Here is a 12073-nt window from a genome sequence, read left to right as displayed (position 1 = left end):
AACAGCGCAACCTGCTCGCTTGGCTAGCATCTACATTTACAGGGTGTTTTAAAAATGACCGGTATATTTGAAACGGCAATAAAAACTAAACGAGCAGCGATAGAAATACACCGTTTGTTGCAATATGCTTGGGACAACAGTACATTTTCAGGCGGACAAACTTTCGAAATTACAGTAGTTACAATTTTCAACAACAGATGGCGCTGCAAGTGATGTGAAAGATATAGAAGACAACGCAATCTGTGGGTGCGCCATTCTGTACGTCGTCTTTCTGCTGTAAGCGTGTGCTCTTCACAACGTGCAAGTGTGCTGTAGACAACGTGGTTTATTCCTTAGAACAGAGGATTTTTCTGGTGTTGGAATTCCACCGCCTAGAACACAGTGTTGTTGCAACACGACGAAGTTTTCAACGGAGATTTAATGTAACCAAAGGACCGAAAAGCGATACAGTAAAGGATCTGTTTGAAACATTTCAACGGACTGGGAACATGACAGATGAACATGCTGGAAAGGTAGGGCGACCGCGTACGGCAACCACAGAGGGCAATGCGCAGCTAGTGCAGCAGGTGATCCAACAGCGGCCTCTGGTTTCCGTTCGCCGTGTTGCAGCTGCGGTCCAAATGACGCCAACGTCCACGTATCGTCTCATGCGCCAGAGTTTACACCTCTATCCATACAAAATTCAAACGCGGCAACCCCTCAGCGCCGCTACCATTGCTGCACGAGAGACATTCGCTAACGATATAGTGCACAGGATTGATGACGGCGATATGCATGTGGGCAGCATTTGGTTTACTGACGAAGCTTATTTTTACCTGGACGGCTTCGTCAATAAACAGAACTGGCGCATATGAGGAACCGAAAAGCCCCATGTTGCAGTCCCATCGTCCCTGCAGCCTCAAAAAGTACTGGTCTGGGCCGCCATTTCTTCCAAAGGAATCATTGGCCCATTTTTCAGATCCGAAACGATTACTGGATCACGCTATCTGGACATTCTTCGTGAATTTGTGGCGGTACAAACTCCCTTAGACGACACTGCGAACACCTCGTGGTTTATGCAAGATGGTGCCCGGCCACATCGCACGGCCGACGTCTTTAATTTCCTGAATGAATATTTCGATGATCGTGTGATTGCTTTGGGCTATCCGAAACATACAGGAGGCGGCGTGGATTGGCCTCCCTATTCGCCAGACAAGAACCCCTGTGACTTCTTTCTGTGGGGATACTTGAAAGACCAGGTGTACCGCCAGAATCCAGAAACAATTGAACAGCTGAAGCAGTACATCTCATCTGCATGTGAAGCCATTCCGCCAGACACGTTGCCGAAGGTTTCGGGTAATTTCATTCAGAGACTACGCCATATTATTGCTACGCATGGTGGATATGTGGAAAATATCGTACTATAGAGTTTCCCAGACCGCAGCGCCATCTGTTGTTGAAAATTGTAACTACTGTACTTTCGAAAGTTTGTCTGCCTGAAAATGTACTGTTGTCCCAAGCATACTGCAACAAACGGTGTATTTCTATCGCTGCTCATTTAGTTTTTATTGCCGTTTCAAATATACCGGTCATTTTTGAAACACCCTGTATGTTCAATCGCGCATGTCTCGTGGTGTTTCCATGTTTTCGTCGGACCCTTGTATGTTTTGAGATTTTTCAACAGTTTTGATCAGTGTGGTTCGCTGTAAAATATCCTGTAAAACTGGCACCATATCATGCTAAGGCGTAAGAAAATGAAAAATTATATTTTGTCGCCTGTTCAAGATTCTCTAATAATTCGTGGTGGCATCATAGAATGTAGAAACTGCGTTGTGATATTCTCCGATGAAACTGTTTCAGAAGAAGAAATTTAGCATTTTAGCCTCGATTTTATCAAATTTTGTTACGGCTTCATCTCGCAGATTGAGTGTCTTCACATGAGACGTAAATCCATTAACTGATTTTACTTAGACTCAGTTTTTTTAGCGTTATTTGTACGCCAGCATCTAATATATTCGTTTCGAATTCATTCAATACCTACTTCTCGCTCACATGTCCCTAGACTGATCTTGGTGATTTTCGAGTTTTGTTTGTCAGTGATAATTTGGCTCTGTTTGAATATGCTATACAGCACTTTCTGCTTTCACAGCAAATTTCTAATACTGTTGTTTAAGTATGGTGCGTTCTTCCCATGGCTCACTGTCTTCCTCACCACAAACTCATTTAGCACATGGCCCACAGTGAACGTAAATTTGAGCCAAAGCTGAACTTTCGCTGCTGGATGCTGAAGTACATTCTACTTTTTTTGTCATCTTTATTAAGCAGGAAGATTTCAGTACCTTTCTTAATTTTTCGTTCATAATAGTGATTAATAACGCTACAACAGCCTTGTAGTTATTATCCTTATCTCTACGTTCATTGATTTAAAAATTTTGGCGTGTTTGAGCGTAGTGCGTTTAGTACTCTTCCTTCTCACGTTGGCTGCCTAAGCAGCAATGTGTGCTTATCTGACTCCTGCTGGCAGACTGTAACTCTGTGCCGGGCAGAAATCTAACTCGAGAACCTTGCTCAAGGTAATTTTCGAAAGAAAAATCGTTGTGATGAAATGAAAAATGTTACATCAATAACACCTTGTCCAAATTCATACTCTAATATTTCCATTTTTATTTTTAGAAAAAATAGAAGATATTGCTACAGGTGACAACTGGTGTGAGCCAGTGATGTCCAGAGGACGCACAAGTCCAGTCTGTAGCCATCCATCGGACTTATAATCAGTGGCATGATTTATATTGAGGCATCATATCGACAGATCATAGAGACAGCTGGCTGTGATGCAATGAATGCAGAACGAGTAGTGACGAGTTCGACTCGGAACAAAAGTGAGACAAGAAGAGTTGCGACACATCCTTCCAGAAGGAGTCGAGAAGAAAATAAGTTCGTTTGATTGGTTCCTGACGGATGGACAGATGACGACAGCTGAAATCCGAGCAGAGGTTACAGGCAGAGTGTCACCACGAACTGTCGCGAACAAATTCGTGATAGCTGGTTGAGATCTCGAGTTGCCCTGTGTCGCTTACCTAACCACAGACGAACAGTCTTGCACGAGTGTTCAGCGGTGAGTCCGGCCTCTGTTCGTGGGCGATCAGATCGATGTCCGTAAACGTCCTGGTGAAATGTCAAAGGTAACAGATACTACTGAGCCCCGTACATTTCCCATTCCTGGAATCATAGCATGGAAATTTATTGGGTATGAAGGCACTATAGCAGGTCTGTTTTGGTAAGTGGTGAAGAAAAACTCAATGCTCGCCCGTTGTGACCCGAATGATAAACCAACTGTCATTCTTTTCATAATAAGGGTATCAAAAGGCATATTTCACCAAAGTAGTGAGGGATGCCGCACTACAGTTTACATCACAAACGTCTCGAGGAAAGAACTGACTGGTTCGCCTGGTCACAAGGACATAGCCAGGATTTTGTTCAAAGGGGAGGGAAATCCGATTTGTTAAAAGAGTACCTTAAAAGGCTCGTGAATTTATTTATTCTGAAAACAATTTATTTATTTCTTAATTTTATGTATATAATTTGTTTTCGAGAGGTCTCCATATAAATAGTATTTTGTCTATAAAATTAAGCAAGAAAAACTACATTTGTTTATAAATAACTTTTCTACTACCAGTCAAGATTTTCTTGTATTCAGATTTTACACGAAACCTGTCGGGAACTGAATCCCATTTTCAAGTGCGTATTTCTGTGTACTATGCCTTTTTTATGTAATGTTTTCGAGGTGTGTGGTTCTGCTTTGTTTTGTTGATTTTACTGCAATATATAAACAAACGCGCAATTTTTAGTTAGTTATCGATTTTTATATGTAGTTAGTGGCGAAATTTGGAAGCACTTGTATTTAAATTTCCTTTTGGTCCATTTGTGCCGAGTGTCACACATGTTAAACATCACTCACAACTTTCAGTGTACAGTACACATCGAGAATAACTTAGATAAACAAACAGTTTCAAAGATGTTTTTAAACGTATTTGACAGAGATGATGCTTTAGGTCCTCCACAGATATGCTTTTGTACACAAGGTATTTATCTTCACGAGGTCGACTATAATTTGCTTACATCTATTTTAAAATGATGCTTATTTCTACGTGTTACTACGTATATTTAAGTATATTGTCGAAGCATCTGAAGAAGTTCGCCTATTCAATTTCAAGTTTTTCCTTTCGCATTTTGTCTTCATATTTTCTGTAACGTGTATGTACCTCCAGTCCTTCTAAAACAACCATTTTATGCCCTTTATTTAGTCGGTGGAGTACTTTGACATTTTGCTCTACTTTTCCAAATGGGTGTCTTGTGCTATGTATATGTGCAGCTATTGCTGATGTTGTGTTTCTGTTATGTGTGTGTAGGCTTTAATGTGCTCTGTGTACCCGGTACTGAAATTTCGGCCCGTTTGTCCTACATAGAACATGCAGCATTCCTGGATTCTTACTTTGTATATGCCAGAGTCTGAGTATGGGTCATGACTACACTTCATGTTATGTATTATTTCTTGTTGTAGTTTATCTGATGTAGAAAATCCAACTTTTACTCTGTGATTTTTTAAAATACTTGCGATCCTCTGTGATATATTGCCAATGTACAGGATGCTAGATATACGTTTGTTTTTATCTTTTCCTTCTCTGGTGTACTTCGTGTTTGCGTCTTTCTTCACTTTGTTTAGGACTGTGTCAACCATGGAAGCAGTATAATCATTAGCAACTGAACCTGTTTCACTATATTTATTTCTTGTTGCATGTTTTCTTGATTCATAGGTATTTTAATTGCCCGATGTAGCTCTGATTTGCATGCTGCCTCCTTATGGATGGCCAGGTGACATAAGGTTGCAGGGATTGCGGTGTCGGTCATTGTATTTTTCCTGTAAATTTTGAATGTACATGTGTTGTTGTTTCTTGTAATATTTAGGTCCAGGTAATTGATAGTTTTGTTTTGTTCATGTTCCACTGTAAATGCAAATTTTCTCATGTAGATTATTCAAGCAATTCACAATGTCTGTTACGTCTCACTAACAGGAATTGTCATCTACATATCTCCTATAAAATTCAACTTTCTTTAGACAGAGTTCTTGGCTGTTAAATAACTTTTGTTCCAAGTAATTTATATGTCAGTCAAGGTACCTGGAACATGATATACATGATACCATTGCTAGGCCATCTGATTACTTATGAATGTTGCCATTAAAGGTAAAGTAGTTGTAACTTAGAGTTAGCTGGAGGAGTTCCATAAATTCAATTATCTCTGTGTATGCAAGTTTCATACGTTTCATAAGTTTCTTTTGGATTACTGTTACAGCTTCTTGTATGGGTATGTTTGAGTAGAGGTTGGTAATGTTACGTGATAAGAACTGGGCATCTCAGGGGAGCTGTTTGCCTTTTAGTTGTTCAGCTAGCATCGTGCTGTTGTTGTAGAATTTGTTGTTTCATATCTATAATTTTTCTCTTTTTTATATACTGCAGTAAAATCAGCAAAACAAAGCAGCACATCTTGAAAACGTTACATAAAATGGCATAGTACAAAGAAATATACATTTCACAATGGGAATCATTTCCCGAAACGCGTCGTGCAAAATATGAATAACAGAAAATCGTGAATGGTAGCAGAAAAGTTATTTATAAACAAACCAGTGTTTTCACAATTGCAGGCCTTCAAGAACAAATTCCTTTATAATGGATAAAATGATTCAGTCTCAAACTGAGTATCTGAGTATTTCATTACAGTTCTTCAATTTCCGTATGTGATCAGGAACGTCTTTTTAAAATTATTATTTCAACGCTCAACTTGAAAAAAAATAGACACTGTGAGCTACAATTTTAGCATCTTAACATTGATTCTAACATTGATTTCAACTAGAATTGTAATGTATGCTACGTCAAAATTAACTTGCGTTTATCCATGAAATGTGATAATTATACAGTATCTGGTGCTGATAAACTGGTCTGTGACAACAATACAAGCTATCGCTTTATATGACGTTTATTCACAAATACGTTAGAGCCGTGACGGTTGACTCAAAGTTCGAGGTATATGACGAATAAGACATTTCACAGTAGAACATCTTTCTTCATAGCTGAAGACGACGGCGCTCCATTCAATCCAGCAAGTGAGTCTCTGTCGGGACCAGTCGAGACGTGCACGTCGATGCTGTGGCGTGGGTGGACGACGGCTACAGGTGTGCGTACCTGTAGTTCCACTGCTAGTGACCGGTTCACACAGCACGTGTTCCACTTGTGGGTTCACAACATTTGATCTTATCTGCATTGTGCAAACTGTACGATCTGCCGCCGCTGCCCTTACAATACCACAGTCATGGCGGCCGTCTGCGCGGCGTGGACGTCCAGAACCTCGTGTACGAGTTTTGGAATGCTCACATGTCCACGGATGCCAGAGTCACTGCAAAACTCACGTGGCACGTCCAACGTATGGGATTTCTCCAAAACGATCATCCCGCCTCTCAAAAGGCCACAATTTGACCCCTGTCAAGCTCGCTGAACTGGCTGTAGGAAGCACGAGCGCGTCTCCGTAGTATGGTAGCTGCTTACTCCACACATCTGCATCAAACTCAGTCCAACGCTGCTGTCCGATCCTTGTGCCAGGACGGGTTGCGCCGTGTGTTTGTAATGCCCTACGCTATTGCCTGCTACTCGCCTGGTAAACTTTTCTTGGTGTCTTACTGCCACAGTCTTTAATTCTTTCCGTCACCGGTAACCTCCCTCCACTCTAATCGGCTATGCGAATATGTCCATGATGGCGTGAGCCTAATCGTATCAGAAAACTTACGGCAATCGTTGCCGAGGTAAACAGCTGATTAATGGGGAAAAGTCTACACATTATTTCTACAGATAATTTACTCCACTCTCTATTTACGTTTGTTCTGAATAAACTTAATAAAGCAGTGAAAATCACACACAACACATACAACGAAAAGGTAGAACGAAATTTTAGTAACCTACAGCAATCAATGAAGTTACTCCTGAACATGCCGGCCGAAGTGGCCGTGCGGTTAAAGGCGCTGCAGTCTGGAACCGCAAGACCGCTACGGTCGCAGGTTCGAATCCTGCCTCGGGCATGGATGTTTGTGATGTCCTTAGGTTAGTTAGGTTTAACTAGTTCTAAGTTCTAGGGGACTAATGACCTCAGCAGTTGAGTCCCATAGTGCTCAGAGCCATTTGAACCATACTCCTGAACACGGTCGCCATTAACAAGTTGTTTACCACAACAGTAGGAGGGAGTGTTGTACCTCGGCACGCGTGCCAGACAACAATAAAAATGTTCTTATTCTATTTGAAAACCATGGCATTCAGTTTTTATGCGCTGCAATCTTCTTTTGAAATCAGAAAAATTAAACTCTTTCCGAATGTGAGAAAATGTTCCAAGGTACAACATCTACAGCTACATGACTTCTCTGCAGTTCACACCTGACAGAGGACTCTGCGAACAAGCTTCAGAATATTTTTCTGCCGTTCCACTCTCTTAATAGAGCGTCGGAAAAATGAACACTTAAATGTTTGCGTATGAGCTTTGATTTCTCTTATTTTATTACGATTATCACTTGTCCACATGTAGACTAGTGAGAGCAAAATATTTTCACATTGAGAGGAGAAAGTTAATGACTGAAATTTCGTGAAAAGTTCTCACCGTATCAGAAAACGACTTTGTTTTAATGACTGCCACCCCAGTTCGCTTATCATATCTGTGACACTCTGTCCCCTGTACCAAACGAGCTCCCCTCCTATGGACTGTTTCGGTGTCCTCCGTCAGTCCTGTCTGGTAAGGATCCCACACCGCACAGCAGCACTCCAGCAGGCGACGGGTAAGCGTACTGTAGATTTCTTGCATCTTCTGAGTGTTCTGCCAATAAAACTCAGTCTTTGGTTTGCCTTCCCTACAACATTCTCTGTGTGATGGTTACAATTTAACTTGTCCACAATTGTGATTCCTCTATATTTAAATTTGCGCGATTTATCGTGTAACCAAAATTTAACGGATTTCTCTTTGTACTCATGTGCATCACCTCACACTTTTCATTATTCAGGGCCAGTTGCCAATTTTCGCACCATACAGATATCTTACCTAAATCGTTTAGCAATTGATTTTGATCTTCTGGTGACCTTACCAGGCGATAAACAACAGCCATCATCTGCAAACAATCGGCGGGGACTGCTTAGATTGACTCCTAAATCGTACATATAGATTAGCACCAGCGGAGGGCATATAACACTACTCTGGGGCATCTCTGTTTTACTCGATGATTTTCCTCATTTACTACGCACTGTGACGTCTCTGACAGGAAATCACGAATCCAGTCGCACAATTGAAACGATACTTCATAGGCATGTAATTCGATTGGAAGTTTCTTATGAGGAGTGGTGTCAAAGGCCTTCTGGAAGTAAAGAAATATAGAATCAATTTGAGATCCCCCGTCGGCAGCACCCATTACTACGTGAGAATAAAGAGCGAATTGTGTTTCGTAAGAACAACATTTTCTGACTCCGTGCTGGTCATGCACCCATGAACAAAATTTATTATACTGAAATTTATAAGCGTTCCAATCGATAAAATCTTGTCACTATTGTATTTAATCGTCAGTCTTTTATATTATTACTCTACTACACACCAATAATCAGTAAGTGAAATAAAACTAGCACAAGTATTAGCATTCATCAGTTAGAAGTTAAACACATTTTGAAACGGAACCTATTGAAAACTAACTCAAATTTCCATTTTTAAGACAGTAAGAAGTCCTAAGACATAAAAGAACCTCGCTTCGTTGGCAAGCACCACACATTCCACGGTAAAAAAATTCCTTCTTCTGTCTCAAGGTCTCAAGATGGTGCACGACCGACGCAGTTTGGCTTAACTGTTCAGATGTTACACAAATAGCTCTAAAAATACATAGCATTTTAATAAACATAGCGTTCTGTAACTGAAGAATTAACAATATATCGTTCCAGATAGCACTTAAATGTGTACAAAGCGAAATATTTACAAATTGGTCATAAAACAAAACCTCATGCCAAACAACAAAAACTGTAGAGAATGGCGGAAACTGCTTATGGTGGCCTCACTTCTCAAATAAAAGATACAGGATTTCACTTTTTACGACATCTGAAAATCTTCTTCTTCTTCTTCTTCTTCTTCTTCTTCTCCTCAGGTATTAGGCGACACGGCCTGTTACGGAATCCATCGCTGTCGGGGTCTTCCTCTCTATCTATCTTCTTCCTTGACACATTTTCTAGCCTTTGAGGGGAGTATGTCACTCTCCATTCTTTCTAGGTGTGCCTTCTGTGTAGTATTATACCCTACAATTTTATCGCTTGCACAAAAAATTTAGTTCTTCTCTAATATCTTGATTCCTTAATCTGTCTTCTATTCTGCAACCTTTAACTCGTCTCAGGAATGTCAGTTCTTTGTGCCTGAATACGGCTTTCTTGCTTTTTGCTAACCGCACCGCTAGAATAGTAGAAAATGATCTGATCCTACATATTGTTCTCCATAAACTCTTGTATCCCTTCTTCAACCGCTGGCTTACCATTTACTAAAATGTAGTCAATTACTGATCTAAGAACTCTACTGGCCCAAGTACACTTATTTATATCTCATTATCCTTAGATTATTGTAAGTGGCAAAATCTCTTAGTATTTTTTCCATTTTCATTACGTATCGGTTCTCTAAAAGACCCTACAATATTCGTTACTGGGTTATTTCCAACTGTCGCATTAAAATCACCCATTATATTAATCTGATCAGTAGCATTGTATTTATTCAAAACCTTTTTTAGTTCTTCATAGAACGTTCTAGACTCATCCTTTTTTTCTTTCCTCTGGTGCATATACGCTTATAATGTTGGCGTTGCCTCTTTTCATTTTCAGTGTGACAGTGAGTGCTCTTTCGCTCATGTATGTGCAGTCCTTGATATCCATTTCCCATCTTTTATGCAGGAGTAATGCCACAGCTTTGTTGATCTCTCATTTTGTTCGACTCCACTATAGAACATATTATAATCGATAGCATATTTTCGTTTCTGTGATCGCTACAGCATCGATATTCGCGTCTCTTAGTATATTTGCTAGTTCTATCTCTTTATGGGAAATTCCTCTGACATTCCCGGCTGCTACTTTGATATATCCGTTGACCCACTTTTGTTTGTCCTTTTTCATAGCTTAGGCATCGACCTTTGAAACCGTCCTGTTTCCGAGGCTCCTTGGGGCACTAGCAGTAGTGAGTGTTTTCCGACATCTGGTTACCAGCCATCTGCTAACCCCCTTTCTAGGAGGACCAGGATTTTCTTTCGGGTTTATCTCGCTTAGCCGATATGCTCTGGTTACTTAAAGTCGCCGGAAAACTCGCCTTTCATCTTCTCCCGTTGACTCCACAACGAGCAGAGATCCTGTGACTCTTGTCTTCTTGGACGTGGGAGTAGGATTTGTTGGCAGAGCTGATTTGAATTCTTCAAAGTCTGAGTCATTCATCAAATTTCAGTGGACGTTTCTCAGAGTAGCTTCAACAGACTCTGAGATCCCTTACCAAACTTTGACCTTTACAGGTGGAAAAGGAAAATTAAAGATATCCTCAGGCCTCAGAAGCTAGTACCCACCACCAACATACTCCCAAAAGCGGGACTACACTTTCTTTGGCGTCTCACTAACTGACCCGTCTGGCATGGGTGGCCCTGCTAGAAGCGTTGCTCACTGAGGCACACAAACCTCACTCCCAACGTTAAGGTGGTGCAGTAGTTCATGTGGAGGTGAAACATGAAACTATTCGCATATCAATCCAAACAGAAATGCTTTCACAAAGTAATCTTGAAAAGCAAATTTCATTAAATTACAGGTTTAGTTTTAATCTTAGTCTTGCTGTTGTTATTTTATTTAACTTTACTATTTACTTTGATTCAAAGTCTGATTGTATGTACTGTTCCTGGCTGTTAAGTAGAGCCCGGGATTAGCCGAGCGGTCTAGGCGCTGCAGTCTTGGACTGTGCGGCTGGTCCCGGCGGAGGTTCGACTCCTCCCTCGGGCATGGGAATTTGTGTTTGTCCTTAGGATAGTTTAGGTTAAGTAGTGTGTAAGCTTAGGGACTGATGACCTTAGCAGTTAAGTCCCATAAGATTTCACACACATTTGAACATTTGTTTTGTTAAGTAGAACAAACTAACTGATTCACTGTGGTGTCATCATTTTCCACAAAAGCAAAATTGGCCTAGGTTCTGCTTTATAATTTTTCTTCCTTTGACAAATTAACGAACTCGGTTGCATTAAAGTAGAACAGATACAGGATCGTAGTCTAGGTAACAATGACTGGGGTTAATGACATGACCAGGGAGGCAGAATTTTACACAAGTAACACTATTATTTAAATTCAAAAGAAGATCACTGCAATGTCACTGGGTACGTCTTTAAAAAAGTTCTAAGCCAATCTGAATGTGAACGGTCTTATTGTCGACTGTGTCGAGATGACAGTGCTGGCATTGGTGACAGCGATCGATTCTCTCCAGTTATTACGGGGTCACTCTGATTAGTTCCAAACGATTATGAGGCAGGATCTCGAAGTTAGCTGGAGCTTAATTCATCTGCCCACTTGGGTTGCTCTCACTTTGTTTCTTAAACTGCGTTTCGGCCTTACACGGATCAACTTCTTACACACACTCACTGACGTCACAGACGCAGTTCCCAGATACGCTGATACCACTACAGTTTACTCTCTGTCAAGTGTAAAAATACCTACTTTCACTAAACTTTTACTGTTTCCCTAACAAAGTTGACCCATTGTAGCAATCATTTACACAAATTGCGATATTGTTACAATGTCTTTTAAAATACGTATTTCACGTTAGAATGACATACTTGGGTTTCAATTTCAGATGAAATTCCAGAGTTATAGAAAAAATCAACATTCTTACTTTACTAATTTTTGATAAAACTAGTGGAAAAAATTAATGTAACATTTGTGTTGTGGCGTCACACGCAGCTTCATGAAGATACTTGGACAGGAAATCCCCGGGTACATGAAAGATATTTCGGAGTGCAACATTTCGT

This window comes from Schistocerca piceifrons, chromosome 8, assembly GCF_021461385.2.
Source record: "Schistocerca piceifrons isolate TAMUIC-IGC-003096 chromosome 8, iqSchPice1.1, whole genome shotgun sequence".
NCBI lineage: Eukaryota > Metazoa > Arthropoda > Insecta > Orthoptera > Acrididae > Schistocerca > Schistocerca piceifrons.
This window is presented reverse-complemented; position numbering follows the sequence as displayed.